A 12145-nucleotide genomic window follows, 5' to 3' on the forward strand; every position below is an offset into this window, starting at 1 on the left:
TGTGAGCAGCTGAACAGGACTTGTTTTTGGGCAAGTGGGCGGTAGTCTATTGCAAACTTGAGCTTTTGAGCAACTGACTGTTAGCAGTCTGACTGTGCCTCTTCCTTTGTTTCTTTCTGTATATGTTCAATTAATAGGTTTCATTCATGGTTCCATGTATGGACAAGCCAGTCTGACTGCGCATCTTCCTTTCTTTCTTCCTGTATATTTTCAAGTAATAGGTTTCATCAATGGCTCCTAGTGAGGACAAACCATTCTCACTTTAAGTTTCTAGCCTCCAATGATGAAGTGAATACAGGAAGTTTAGCTAGGACTGTTTGCTTTGAACATTTTCACATGTTTTTTTTCATTAACACCTTTCCTGTATCTCCAACGATTAGGGCAGCCATCATTAAAACCCCACCCTTGAGGGAAAAAACAATACTTCAGAGGGCAGATGTCAGATGGATTAGGAAGGACAATTTCCTTGATTGAAAAAGGACGTCAATTGTGCCACTGAACTGAAGATATTTGTGTGGTGTGTTCGATTGTGGTCAGAATTTGGCTTTTTGTGCCGAAATAGCTCAGTTGGGAGAGTGTTAGACTGAAGATCTAAAGGTCCCTGGTTCGATCCCGGGTTTCGGCAGCTGCACAAGAGATGTTTCAGCAGCTGGATTGGGATGTTAGTTGTGTGGGCAGCTGAACAGGACTTGTTTTCGGCAACTGGATGCTAGTCTTTTGCAAACTTGAGCTTTTGAGCAACTGACTTCCTTTGTTTGTTTCTGTATATGTTCAATAAATATGTTTCATTCATGGTTCCATGTATGGACAAGCCACTCTGACTGCGCATCTTCCTCCAGACAGATAAGGTTAACACCTTTCCTGAATCTCCAATGATTAGGGCAGCCATCATTAAAACCCCACCCTTGAGGGAAAAAACAATACTTCAGAGGGCAGATGTCAGACGGATTAGGAAGGACAATTTCCTTGATTGAAAAAGGACGTCAATTGTGCCACTGAACTGAAGATATTTGTGTGGTGTGTTAGATCGTGGTCAGAATTAAGCTTTTTGTGCCGAAATAGCTCAGTTGGGAGAGCGTAGACTGAAGATCTAAAGGTCCCTGGTTTGATCCCGGGTTTCGGCGGCTGGACAAGAGTTGTTTCAGCAGCTGGTTGGGGATGTTTGGCAAAGTCATTACCTTGTTGTGTGAGCAGCTGAACAGGACTTGTTTTTGGGCAAGTGGGCGGTAGTCTATTGCAAACTTGAGCTTTTGAGCAACTGACTGTTAGCAGTCTGACTGTGCCTCTTCCTTTGTTTCTTTCTGTATATGTTCAATTAATAGGTTTCATTCATGGTTCCATGTATGGACAAGCCAGTCTGACTGCGCATCTTCCTTTCTTTCTTCCTGTATATTTTCAAGTAATAGGTTTCATCAATGGCTCCTAGTGAGGACAAAGCATTCTCACTTTAAGTTTCTACCCTCCAATGATGAAGTGAATACAGGAAGTTTAGCTAGGACTGTTTGCTTTGAACATTTTCCTCTGTTTTTTTTCATTAACACCTTTCCTGTATCTCCAACGATTAGGGCAGCCATCATTAAAACCCCAACCTTGAGGGAAAAAACAATACTTCAGAGGGCAGATGTCAGATGGATTAGGAAGGACAATTTCCCTGATTGAAAAAGGACGTCAATTGTGCCACTGAACTGAAGATATTTGTGTGGTGTGTTCGATTGTGGTCAGAATTTGGCTTTTTGTGCCGAAATAGCTCAGTTGGGAGAGCGTTAGACTGAAGATCTAAAGGTCCCTGGTTCGATCCCGGGTTTCGGCAGCTGCACAAGAGATGTTTCAGCAGCTGGATTGGGATGTTAGTTGTGTGGGCAGCTGAACAGGACTTGTTTTCGGCAACTGGATGCTAGTCTTTTGCAAACTTGAGCTTTTGAGCAACTGACTTCCTTTGTTTGTTTCTGTATATGTTCAATAAATATGTTTCATTCATGGTTCCATGTATGGACAAGCCACTCTGACTGCGCATCTTCCTCCAGACAGATAAGGTTAACACCTTTCCTGAATCTCCAATGATTAGGGCAGCCATCATTAAAACCCCACCCTTGAGGAAAAAAACAATACTTCAGAGGGCAGATGTCAGACGGATTAGGAAGGACAATTTCCTTGATTGAAAAAGGACGTCAATTGTGCCACTGAACTGAAGATATTTGTGTGGTGTGTTCGATTGTGGTCAGAATTTGACTTTTTGTGCCGAAATAGCTCAGTTGGGAGAGCGTTAGACTGAAGATCTAAAGGTCCCTGGGTAGATCCCGGGTTTCGGCGGCTGGACAAGAGGTGTTTCAGCAGCTGGATGGGGATGTTTGGCAAAGTCATTACCTTGTTGTGTGAGCAGCTGAACAGGACTTGTTTTTGGGCAAGTGGGCGGTAGTCTATTGCAAACTTGAGCTTTTGAGCAACTGACTGTTAGCAGTCTGAGTGTGCCTCTTCCTTTGTTTCTTTCTGTATATGTTCAATTAATAGGTTTCATTCATGGTTCCATGTATGGACAAGCCAGTCTGACTGCGCATCTTCCTTTCTTTCTTCCTGTATATTTTCAAGTAATAGGTTTCATCAATGGCTCCTGGTGAGGACAAACCATTCTCACTTTAAGTTTCTAGCCTCCAATGATGAAGTGAATACAGGAAGTTTAGCTAGGACTGTTTGCTTTGAACATTTTCTTATGTTTTTTTTTCGTTAACACCTTTCCTGAATCTCCAATGATTAGTACAGCCATCATTAAAACCCCACCCTTGAGGGAAAAAACAATACTTCAGAGGGCAGATGTCAGACGGATTAGGAAGGACAATTTCCTTGATTTAAAAAGGACGTCAATTGTGCGACTGAACTGAATATATTTGTGTGGTGTGTTCGATCGTGGTCAGAATTATGCTTTTTGTGCCGAAATAGCTCAGTTGGGAGAGCGTTAGACTGAAGATCTAAAGGTCCCTGTTGTTGTGTGAGCAGCTGAACAGGACTTGTTTTTGGGCAAGTGGGCGGTAGTCTATTGCAAACTTGAGCTTTTGAGCAACTGACTGTTAGCAGTCTGACTGTACCTCTTCCTTTGTTTGTTTCTGTACATGTTCAATAAATATGTTTCATTCATGGTTCCATGTATGGACAAGCCAGTCTGACTGCGCATCTTCCTTTCTTTCTTCCTGTATATTTTCAAGTAATAGGTTTCATCAATGGCTCCTGGTGAGGACAAACCATTCTCACTTTAAGTTTCAAGCCTCCAATGATGAAGTGAATACAGGAAGTTTAGCTAGGACTGTTTGATTTGAACATTTTCTTATGTTTTTTTTTCGTTAACACCTTTCCTGAATCTCCAATGATTAGGGCAGCCATCATTAAAACCTACTTACTTACTTCAGAGGGCAGATGTCAAACGGATTAGGAAGGACAATTTCCTTGATTGAAAAAGGACGTCAATTGTGCCACTGAACTGAAGATATTTGTGTGGTGTGTTCGATCGTGGTCAGAGTTAGGCTTTTTCTGCTGAAATAGCTCAGTTGGGAGAGCGTTAGACTGAAGATCTAAAGGTCCCTGGTTCGATCCCGGGTTCCGGCAACTGGACAAGAGGTGTTTCAGCAGCTGGACAGGGGTGTTTCTTGTGTGGGCAGCTGAACAGCACTTGTTTTCGGCAACTGGATGGTAGTCTTTTGCAAACTTGAGCTTTTGAGCAACTGACTTCCTTTGTTTGTTTCTGTATATGTTCAATAAATATGTTTCATTCATGGTTCCATGTATGGACAAGCCAGTCTGACTGCGCATCTTCCTTTCTTTCTTCCTGTATATTTTCAAGTAATAGGTTTCATCAATGGCTCCTGGTGAGGACAAACCATTCTCACTTTAAGTTTCTAGCCTCCAATGATGAAGTGAATACAGGAAGTTAAGCTAGGACTGTTTGCTTTGAACATTTTCCTCTGTTTTTTTTCATTAACACCTTTCCTGTATCTCCAACGATTAGGGCAGCCATCATTAAAACCCCACCCTTGAGGGAAAAAACAATACTTCAGAGGGCAGATGTCAGACAGATTAGGAAGGACAATTTCCTTGATTGAAAAAGGACGTCAGTTGTGCCACTGAACTGAAGATATTTGTGTGGTGTGTTCGATCGTGGTCAGAATTTGTCTTTTTGTGCCGAAATAGCTCAGTTGGGAGAGCGTTAGACTGAAGATCTAAAGGTCCCTGGTTCGATCCCGCGTTTCGGCAGCTGGACAAGAGGTCTTTCAGCAGCTGGATGGGGATGTTTGGCAAAGTCGTTACCTTGTTGTGTGAGCAGCTGAACAGGACTTGTTTTTGGGCAAGTGGGCGGTAGTCTATTGCAAACTTGAGCTTTTGAGCAACTGACTGTTAGCAGTCTGACTGTGCCTCTTCCTTTGTTTCTTTCTGTATATGTTCAATAAATATGTTTCATTCATGGTTCCATGTATGGACAAGCCAGTCTGACTGCGCATCTTCCTTTCTTTCTTCCTGTATATTTTCAAGTAATAAGTTTCATCCATGGCTCCAGGTGAGGACAAAGCATTCTCACTTTAAGTTTCTAGCCTCCAATTATGAAGTGAATACAGGAAGTTTAACTAGTTTAACTGTTTGCTTTGAACATTTTCCCCTGTTTTTTTTTCATTAACACCTTTCCTGTATCTCCAACGACTAGAAAACCCCACCCTTGAGGAAAAAAACAATACTTCAGAGGGCAGATGTCAGACAGATTAGGAAGGACAATTTCCTTGATTGAAAAAGGACGTCAGTTGTGCCACTGAACTGAAGATATTTGTGTCGTGTGTTCGATCGTGGTCAGAATTGGTCTTTTTGTGCCGAAATAGCTCAGTTGGGAGAGCGTTAGACTGAAGATCTAAAGGTCCCTGGTTCGATCCCGGGTTTCGGCAGCTGGACAAGAGGTCTTTCAGCAGCTGGATGGGGATGTTTGGCAAAGTCGTTACCTTGTTGTGTGAGCAGCTGAACAGGACTTGTTTTTGGGCAAGTGGGCGGTAGTCTATTGCAAACTTGAGCTTTTGAGCAACTGACTGTTAGCAGTCTGACTGTGCCTCTTCCTTTGTTTCTTTCTGTATATGTTCAATAAATATGTTTCATTCATGGTTCCATGTATGGACAAGCCAGTCTTACTGCGCATCTTCCTTTCTTTCTTCCTGTATATTTTCAAGTAATAAGTTTCATCCATGGCTCCAGGTGAGGACAAACCATTCTCACTTTAAGTTTCTAGCCTCCAATTATGAAGTGAATACAGGAAGTTTAACTAGTTTAACTGTTTGCTTTGAACATTTTCCCCTGTTTTTTTTCATTAACACCTTTCCTGTATCTCCAACGACTAGAAAACCCCACCCTTGAGGAAAAAAACAATACTTCAGAGGGCAGATGTCAGACGGATTAGGAAGGACAATTTCCTTGATTGAAAAAGGACGTCAATTGTGCCACTGAACTGAAGATATTTGTGTGGTGTGTTCGATTGTGGTCAGAATTTGGCTTTTTGTGCCGAAATAGCTCAGTTGGGAGAGCGTTAGACTGAAGATCTAAAGGTCCCTGGTTCGATCCCGGGTTTCGGCAGCTGGACAAGAGGTGTTTCAGCAGCTGGACAGGGGTGTTTGTTGTGTGGGCAGCTGAACAGGACTTGTTTTCGGCAACTGGATGGTAGTCTTTTGCAAACTTGAGCTTTTGAGCAACTGACTTCCTTTGTTTGTTTCTGTATATGTTCAATAAATATGTTTCATTCATGGTTCCATGTATGGACCAGCCAGTCTGACTGCGCATCTTCCTTTCTTTCTTCCTGTATATTTTCAAGTGATAGGTTTCATCAATGGCTCCTGGTGAGGACAAACCATTCTCACTTTAAGTTTCTAGCCTCCAATGATGAAGTGAATACAGGAAGTTTAGCTAGGACTGTTTGCTTTGAACATTTTCTTATGTTTTTTTTTCGTTAACACTTTTCCTGAATCTCCAATGATTAGGGCAGCCATCATTAAAACCCCACCCTTGAGGGAAAAAACAATACTTCAGAGGGCAGATGTCAGATGGATTAGGAAGGACAATTTCCTTGATTTAAAAAGGACGTCAATTGTGCGACTGAACTGAATATATTTGTGTGGTGTGTTCGATCGTGGTCAGAATTATGCTTTTTGTGCCGAAATAGCTCAGTTGGGAGAGCGTTAGACTGAAGATCTAAAGGTCCCTGGTTCGATCCCGGGTTTCGGCAGCTGGACAAGAGGTGTTTCAGCAGCTGGATGGGGACGTTTGGCAAAGTCATTACCTTGTTGTGTGAGCAGCTGAACAGGACTTGTTTTTGGGCAAGTGGGCGGTAGTCTATTGCAAACTTGAGCTTTTGAGCAACTGACTGTTAGCAGTCTGACTGTGCCTCTTCCTTTGTTTCTTTCTGTATATGTTCAATTAATAGGTTTCATTCATGGTTCCATGTATGGACAAGCCAGTCTGACTGCGCATCTTCCTTTCTTTCTTCCTGTATATTTTCAAGTAATAGGTTTCATCAATGGCTCCTAGTGAGGACAAAGCATTCTCACTTTAAGTTTCTAGCCTCCAATGATGAAGTGAATACAGGAAGTTTAGCTAGGACTGTTTGCTTTGAACATTTTCCTCTGTTTTTTTTCATTAACACCTTTCCTGTATCTCCAACGATTAGGGCAGCCATCATTAAAACCCCACCCTTGAGGGAAAAAACAATACTTCAGAGGGCAGATGTCAGACAGAATAGGAAGGACAATTTCCTTGATTGAAAAAGGACGTCAATTGTGGCACTGGACTGAAGATATTTGTGTGGTGTGTTCGATTGTGGTCAGAATTTGGCTTTTTGTGCCGAAATAGCTCAGTTGGGAGAGCGTTAGACTGAAGATCTAAAGGTCCCTGGTTCGATCCCGGGTTTCGGCAGCTGCACAAGAGATGTTTCAGCAGCTGGATTGGGATGTTAGTTGTGTGGGCAGCTGAACAGGACTTGTTTTCGGCAACTGGATGCTAGTCTTTTGCAAACTTGAGCTTTTGAGCAACTGACTTCCTTTGTTTGTTTCTGTATATGTTCAATAAATATGTTTCATTCATGGTTCCATGTATGGACAAGCCACTCTGACTGCGCATCTTCCTCCAGACAGATAAGGTTAACACCTTTCCTGAATCTCCAATGATTAGGGCAGCCATCATTAAAACCCCACCCTTGAGGGAAAAAACAATACTTCAGAGGGCAGATGTCAGACGGATTAGGAAGGACAATTTCCTTGATTGAAAAAGGACGTCAATTGTGCCACTGAACTGAAGATATTTGTGTGGTGTGGTCAGAATTTGTCTTTTTGTGCCGAAATAGCTCAGTTGGGAGAGCGTAGACTGAAGATCTAAAGGTCCCTGGTTTGATCCCGGGTTTCGGCGGCTGGACAAGAGGTGTTTCAGCAGCTGGATGGGGATGTTTGGCAAAGTCATTACCTTGTTGTGTGAGCAGCTGAACAGGACTTGTTTTTGGGCAAGTGGGCGGTAGTCTATTGCAAACTTGAGCTTTTGAGCAACTGACTGTTAGCAGTCTGACTGTGCCTCTTCCTTTGTTTCTTTCTGTATATGTTCAATTAATAGGTTTCATTCATGGTTCCATGTATGGACAAGCCAGTCTGACTGCGCATCTTCCTTTCTTTCTTCCTGTATATTTTCAAGTAATACGTTTCATCCATGGCTCCAGGTGAGGACAAACCATTCTCACTTTAAGTTTCTATCCTCCAATGATGAAGTGAATACAGGAAGTTTAACTAGTTTAAATGTTTGCTTTGAACATTTTCCCCTGGTTTTTTTCATTAACACCTTTCCTGCATCTCCAACGATTAGGGCAGCCATCATTAAAACCCCACCCTTGAGGAAAAAAACAATACTTCAGAGGGCAGATGTCAGACGGATTAGGAAGGACAATTTCCTTGATTGAAAAAGGACGTCAATTGTGCCACTGAACTGAAGATATTTGTGTGGTGTGTTCGATTGTGGTCAGAATTTGGCTTTTTGTGCCGAAATAGCTCAGTTGGGAGAGCGTTAGACTGAAGATCTAAAGGTCCCTGGTTCGATCCCGGGATTCGGCAGCTGGACAAGAGGTGTTTCAGCAGCTGGATGGGGACGTTTGGCAAAGTCATTACCTTGTTGTGTGAGCAGCTGAACAGGACTTGTTTTTGGGCAAGTGGGCGGTAGTCTATTGCAAACTTGAGCTTTTGAGCAACTGATTGTTAGCAGTCTGACTGTGCCTCTTCCTTTGTTTCTTTCTGTATATGTTCAATTAATAGGTTTCATTCATGGTTCCATGTATGGACAAGCCAGTCTGACTGCGCATCTTCCTTTCTTTCTTCCTGTATATTTTCAAGTAATAGGTTTCATCAATGGCTCCTAGTGAGGACAAACCATTCTCACTTTAAGTTTCTAGCCTCCAATGATGAAGTGAATACAGGAAGTTTAGCTAGGACTGTTTGCTTTGAACATTTTCCTCTGTTTTTTTTCATTAACACCTTTCCTGTATCTCCAACGATTAGGGCAGCCATCATTAAAACCCCACCCTTGAGTGAAAAAACAATACTTCAGAGGGCAGATGTCAGACAGATTAGGAAGGACAATTTCCTTGATTGAAAAAGGACGTCAATTGTGCCACTGAACTGAAGATATTTGTGTGGTGTGTTCGATTGTGGTCAGAATTTGGCTTTTTGTGCCGAAATAGCTCAGTTGGGAGAGCGTTAGACTGAAGATCTAAAGGTCCCTGGTTCGATCCCGGGTTTCGGCAGCTGCACAAGAGCTGTTTCAGCAGCTGGATTGGGATGTTAGTTGTGTGGGCAGCTGAACAGGACTTGTTTTCGGCAACTGGATGCTAGTCTTTTGCAAACTTGAGCTTTTGAGCAACTGACTTCCTTTGTTTGTTTCTGTACATGTTCAATAAATATGTTTCATTCATTGTTCCATGTATGGACAAGCCACTCTGACTGCGCATCTTCCTCCAGACAGATAAGGTTAACACCTTTCCTGAATCTCCAACGATTAGGGCAGCCATCATTAAAACCCCACCCTTGAGGGAAAAAACAATACTTCAGAGGGCAGATGTCAGACGGATTAGGAAGGACAATTTCCTTGATTGAAAAAGGACGTCAATTGTGCCACTGAACTGAAGATATTTGTGTGGTGTGTTCGATTGTGGTCAGAAGTTGGCTTTTTGTGCCGAAATAGCTCAGTTGGGAGAGCGTTAGACTGAAGATCTAAAGGTCCCTGGTTCGATCCCGGGTTTCGGCAGCTGGACAAGAGGTGTTTGAGCAGCTGGATGGGGACGTTTGGCAAAGTCATTACCTTGTTGTGTGAGCAGCTGAACAGGACTTGTTTTTGGGCAAGTGGGCGGTAGTCTATTGCAAACTTGAGCTTTTGAGCAACTGACTGTTAGCAGTCTGACTGTGCCTCTTCCTTTGTTTCTTTCTGTATATGTTCAATTAATAGGTTTCATTCATGGTTCCATGTATGGACAAGCCAGTCTGACTGCGCATCTTCCTTTCTTTCTTCCTGTATATTTTCAAGTAATAGGTTTCATCAATGGCTCCTAGTGAGGACAAACCATTCTCACTTTAAGTTTCTAGCCTCCAATGATGAAGTGAATACAGGAAGTTTAGCTAGGACTGTTTGCTTTGAACATTTTCCTCTGTTTTTTTTCATTAACACCTTTCCTGTATCTCCAACGATTAGGGCAGCCATCATTAAAACCCCACCCTTGAGGGAAAAAACAATACTTCAGAGGGCAGATGTCAGATGGATTAGGAAGGACAATTTCCTTGATTGAAAAAGGACGTCAATTGTGCCACTGAACTGAAGATATTTGTGTGGTGTGTTCGATTGTGGTCAGAATTTGGCTTTTTGTGCCGAAATAGCTCAGTTGGGAGAGCGTTAGACTGAAGATCTAAAGGTCCCTGGTTCGATCCCGGGTTTCGGCAGCTGGACAAGAGGTGTTTCAGCAGCTGGATGGGGACGTTTGGCAAAGTCATTACCTTGTTGTGTGAGCAGCTGAACAGGACTTGTTTTTGGGCAAGTGGGCGGTAGTCTATTGCAAACTTGAGCTTTTGAGCAACTGACTGTTAGCAGTCTGACTGTGCCTCTTCCTTTGTTTCTTTCTGTATATGTTCAATTAATAGGTTTCATTCATGGTTCCATGTATGGACAAGCCAGTCTGACTGCGCATCTTCCTTTCTTTCTTCCTGTATATTTTCAAGTAATAGGTTTCATCAATGGCTCCTAGTGAGGACAAAGCATTCTCACTTTAAGTTTCTAGCCTCCAATGATGAAGTGAATACAGGAAGTTTAGCTAGGACTGTTTGCTTTGAACATTTTCACATGTTTTTTTTCATTAACACCTTTCCTGTATCTCCAACGATTAGGGCAGCCATCATTAAAACCCCACCCTTGAGGGAAAAAACAATACTTCAGAGGGCAGATGTCAGATGGATTAGGAAGGACAATTTCCTTGATTGAAAAAGGACGTCAATTGTGCCACTGAACTGAAGATATTTGTGTGGTGTGTTCGATTGTGGTCAGAATTTGGCTTTTTGTGCCGAAATAGCTCAGTTGGGAGAGCGTTAGACTGAAGATCTAAAGGTCCCTGGTTCGATCCCGGGTTTCGGCAGCTGCACAAGAGATGTTTAAGCAGCTGGATTGGGATGTTAGTTGTGTGGGCAGCTGAACAGGACTTGTTTTCGGCAACTGGATGCTAGTCTTTTGCAAACTTGAGCTTTTGAGCAACTGACTTCCTTTGTTTGTTTCTGTATATGTTCAATAAATATGTTTCATTCATGGTTCCATGTATGGACAAGCCACTCTGACTGCGCATCTTCCTCCAGACAGATAAGGTTAACACCTTTCCTGAATCTCCAATGATTAGGGCAGCCATCATTAAAACCCCACCCTTGAGGGAAAAAACAATACTTCAGAGGGCAGATGTCAGACGGATTAGGAAGGACAATTTCCTTGATTGAAAAAGGACGTCAATTGTGCCACTGAACTGAAGATATTTGTGTGGTGTGTTAGATCGTGGTCAGAATTAAGCTTTTTGTGCCGAAATAGCTCAGTTGGGAGAGCGTAGACTGAAGATCTAAAGGTCCCTGGTTTGATCCCGGGTTTCGGCGGCTGGACAAGAGGTGTTTCAGCAGCTGGATGGGGATGTTTGGCAAAGTCATTACCTTGTTGTGTGAGCAGCTGAACAGGACTTGTTTTTGGGCAAGTGGGCGGTAGTCTATTGCAAACTTGAGCTTTTGAGCAACTGACTGTTAGCAGTCTGACTGTGCCTCTTCCTTTGTTTCTTTCTGTATATGTTCAATTAATAGGTTTCATTCATGGTTCCATGTATGGACAAGCCAGTCTGACTGCGCATCTTCCCTTCTTTCTTCCTGTATATTTTCAAGTAATAGGTTTCATCAATGGCTCCTAGTGAGGACAAACCATTCTCACTTTAAGTTTCTACCCTCCAATGATGAAGTGAATACAGGAAGTTTAGCTAGGACTGTTTGCTTTGAACATTTTCACATGTTTTTTTTCATTAACACCTTTCCTGTATCTCCAACGATTAGGGCAGCCATCATTAAAACCCCACCCTTGAGGGAAAAAACAATACTTCAGAGGGCAGATGTCAGACAGATTAGGAAGGACAATTTCCTTGATTGAAAAAGGACGTCAATTGTGCCACTGAACTGAAGATATTTGTGTGGTGTGTTCGATTGTGGTCAGAATTTGGCTTTTTGTGCCGAAATAGCTCAGTTGGGAGAGCGTTAGACAGAAGATCTAAAGGTCCCTGGTTCGATCCCGGGTTTCGGCAGCTGCACAAGAGATGTTTCAGCAGCTGGATTGGGATGTTAGTTGTGTGGGCAGCTGAACAGGACTTGTTTTCGGCAACTGGATGCTAGTCTTTTGCAAACTTGAGCTTTTGAGCAACTGACTTCCTTTGTTTGTTTCTGTACATGTTCAATAAATATGTTTCATTCATTGTTCCATGTATGGACAAGCCACTCTGACTGCGCATCTTCCTCCAGACAGATAAGGTTAACACCTTTCCTGAATCTCCAACGATTAGGGCAGCCATCATTAAAACCCCACCCTTGAGGGAAAAAACAATACT

The 12145-nt window shown here is 42.6% G+C and overlaps 18 non-coding genes across 18 annotated transcripts; all 18 read left to right on the forward strand.

Annotated features, from left to right (window-relative positions):
- The first annotated feature begins 552 nt into the window (after positions 1 to 552).
- trnaf-gaa (transfer RNA phenylalanine (anticodon GAA)) lies at positions 553 to 625 on the forward strand. The gene has a single exon. It is a non-coding gene; the product is annotated as a tRNA-Phe (tRNA).
- A 427-nt stretch (positions 626 to 1052) lies between these two features.
- On the forward strand, positions 1053 to 1124 carry trnaf-gaa (transfer RNA phenylalanine (anticodon GAA)). The gene has a single exon. It is a non-coding gene; the product is annotated as a tRNA-Phe (tRNA).
- Positions 1125 to 1737: 613 nt separating this feature from the next.
- trnaf-gaa (transfer RNA phenylalanine (anticodon GAA)) lies at positions 1738 to 1810 on the forward strand. Its single transcript has one exon. It is a non-coding gene; the product is annotated as a tRNA-Phe (tRNA).
- A 427-nt stretch (positions 1811 to 2237) lies between these two features.
- On the forward strand, positions 2238 to 2310 carry trnaf-gaa (transfer RNA phenylalanine (anticodon GAA)). The gene has a single exon. It is a non-coding gene; the product is annotated as a tRNA-Phe (tRNA).
- Positions 2311 to 3521: 1211 nt separating this feature from the next.
- On the forward strand, positions 3522 to 3594 carry trnaf-gaa (transfer RNA phenylalanine (anticodon GAA)). Its single transcript has one exon. It is a non-coding gene; the product is annotated as a tRNA-Phe (tRNA).
- A 572-nt stretch (positions 3595 to 4166) lies between these two features.
- Positions 4167 to 4239, forward strand: trnaf-gaa (transfer RNA phenylalanine (anticodon GAA)). Its single transcript has one exon. It is a non-coding gene; the product is annotated as a tRNA-Phe (tRNA).
- A 604-nt stretch (positions 4240 to 4843) lies between these two features.
- On the forward strand, positions 4844 to 4916 carry trnaf-gaa (transfer RNA phenylalanine (anticodon GAA)). Its single transcript has one exon. It is a non-coding gene; the product is annotated as a tRNA-Phe (tRNA).
- A 603-nt stretch (positions 4917 to 5519) lies between these two features.
- trnaf-gaa (transfer RNA phenylalanine (anticodon GAA)) lies at positions 5520 to 5592 on the forward strand. The gene has a single exon. It is a non-coding gene; the product is annotated as a tRNA-Phe (tRNA).
- A 573-nt stretch (positions 5593 to 6165) lies between these two features.
- trnaf-gaa (transfer RNA phenylalanine (anticodon GAA)) lies at positions 6166 to 6238 on the forward strand. The gene has a single exon. It is a non-coding gene; the product is annotated as a tRNA-Phe (tRNA).
- A 613-nt stretch (positions 6239 to 6851) lies between these two features.
- On the forward strand, positions 6852 to 6924 carry trnaf-gaa (transfer RNA phenylalanine (anticodon GAA)). Its single transcript has one exon. It is a non-coding gene; the product is annotated as a tRNA-Phe (tRNA).
- A 417-nt stretch (positions 6925 to 7341) lies between these two features.
- Positions 7342 to 7413, forward strand: trnaf-gaa (transfer RNA phenylalanine (anticodon GAA)). The gene has a single exon. It is a non-coding gene; the product is annotated as a tRNA-Phe (tRNA).
- Positions 7414 to 8029: 616 nt separating this feature from the next.
- trnaf-gaa (transfer RNA phenylalanine (anticodon GAA)) lies at positions 8030 to 8102 on the forward strand. Its single transcript has one exon. It is a non-coding gene; the product is annotated as a tRNA-Phe (tRNA).
- Positions 8103 to 8715: 613 nt separating this feature from the next.
- Positions 8716 to 8788, forward strand: trnaf-gaa (transfer RNA phenylalanine (anticodon GAA)). Its single transcript has one exon. It is a non-coding gene; the product is annotated as a tRNA-Phe (tRNA).
- A 427-nt stretch (positions 8789 to 9215) lies between these two features.
- On the forward strand, positions 9216 to 9288 carry trnaf-gaa (transfer RNA phenylalanine (anticodon GAA)). The gene has a single exon. It is a non-coding gene; the product is annotated as a tRNA-Phe (tRNA).
- Positions 9289 to 9901: 613 nt separating this feature from the next.
- On the forward strand, positions 9902 to 9974 carry trnaf-gaa (transfer RNA phenylalanine (anticodon GAA)). The gene has a single exon. It is a non-coding gene; the product is annotated as a tRNA-Phe (tRNA).
- A 613-nt stretch (positions 9975 to 10587) lies between these two features.
- Positions 10588 to 10660, forward strand: trnaf-gaa (transfer RNA phenylalanine (anticodon GAA)). Its single transcript has one exon. It is a non-coding gene; the product is annotated as a tRNA-Phe (tRNA).
- A 427-nt stretch (positions 10661 to 11087) lies between these two features.
- trnaf-gaa (transfer RNA phenylalanine (anticodon GAA)) lies at positions 11088 to 11159 on the forward strand. Its single transcript has one exon. It is a non-coding gene; the product is annotated as a tRNA-Phe (tRNA).
- Positions 11160 to 11772: 613 nt separating this feature from the next.
- Positions 11773 to 11845, forward strand: trnaf-gaa (transfer RNA phenylalanine (anticodon GAA)). The gene has a single exon. It is a non-coding gene; the product is annotated as a tRNA-Phe (tRNA).
- The last annotated feature ends 300 nt before the right edge of the window (positions 11846 to 12145 follow it).

This window comes from Centropristis striata, chromosome 3 (genome assembly GCF_030273125.1).
Source record: "Centropristis striata isolate RG_2023a ecotype Rhode Island chromosome 3, C.striata_1.0, whole genome shotgun sequence".
Lineage (NCBI taxonomy): Eukaryota > Metazoa > Chordata > Actinopteri > Perciformes > Serranidae > Centropristis > Centropristis striata.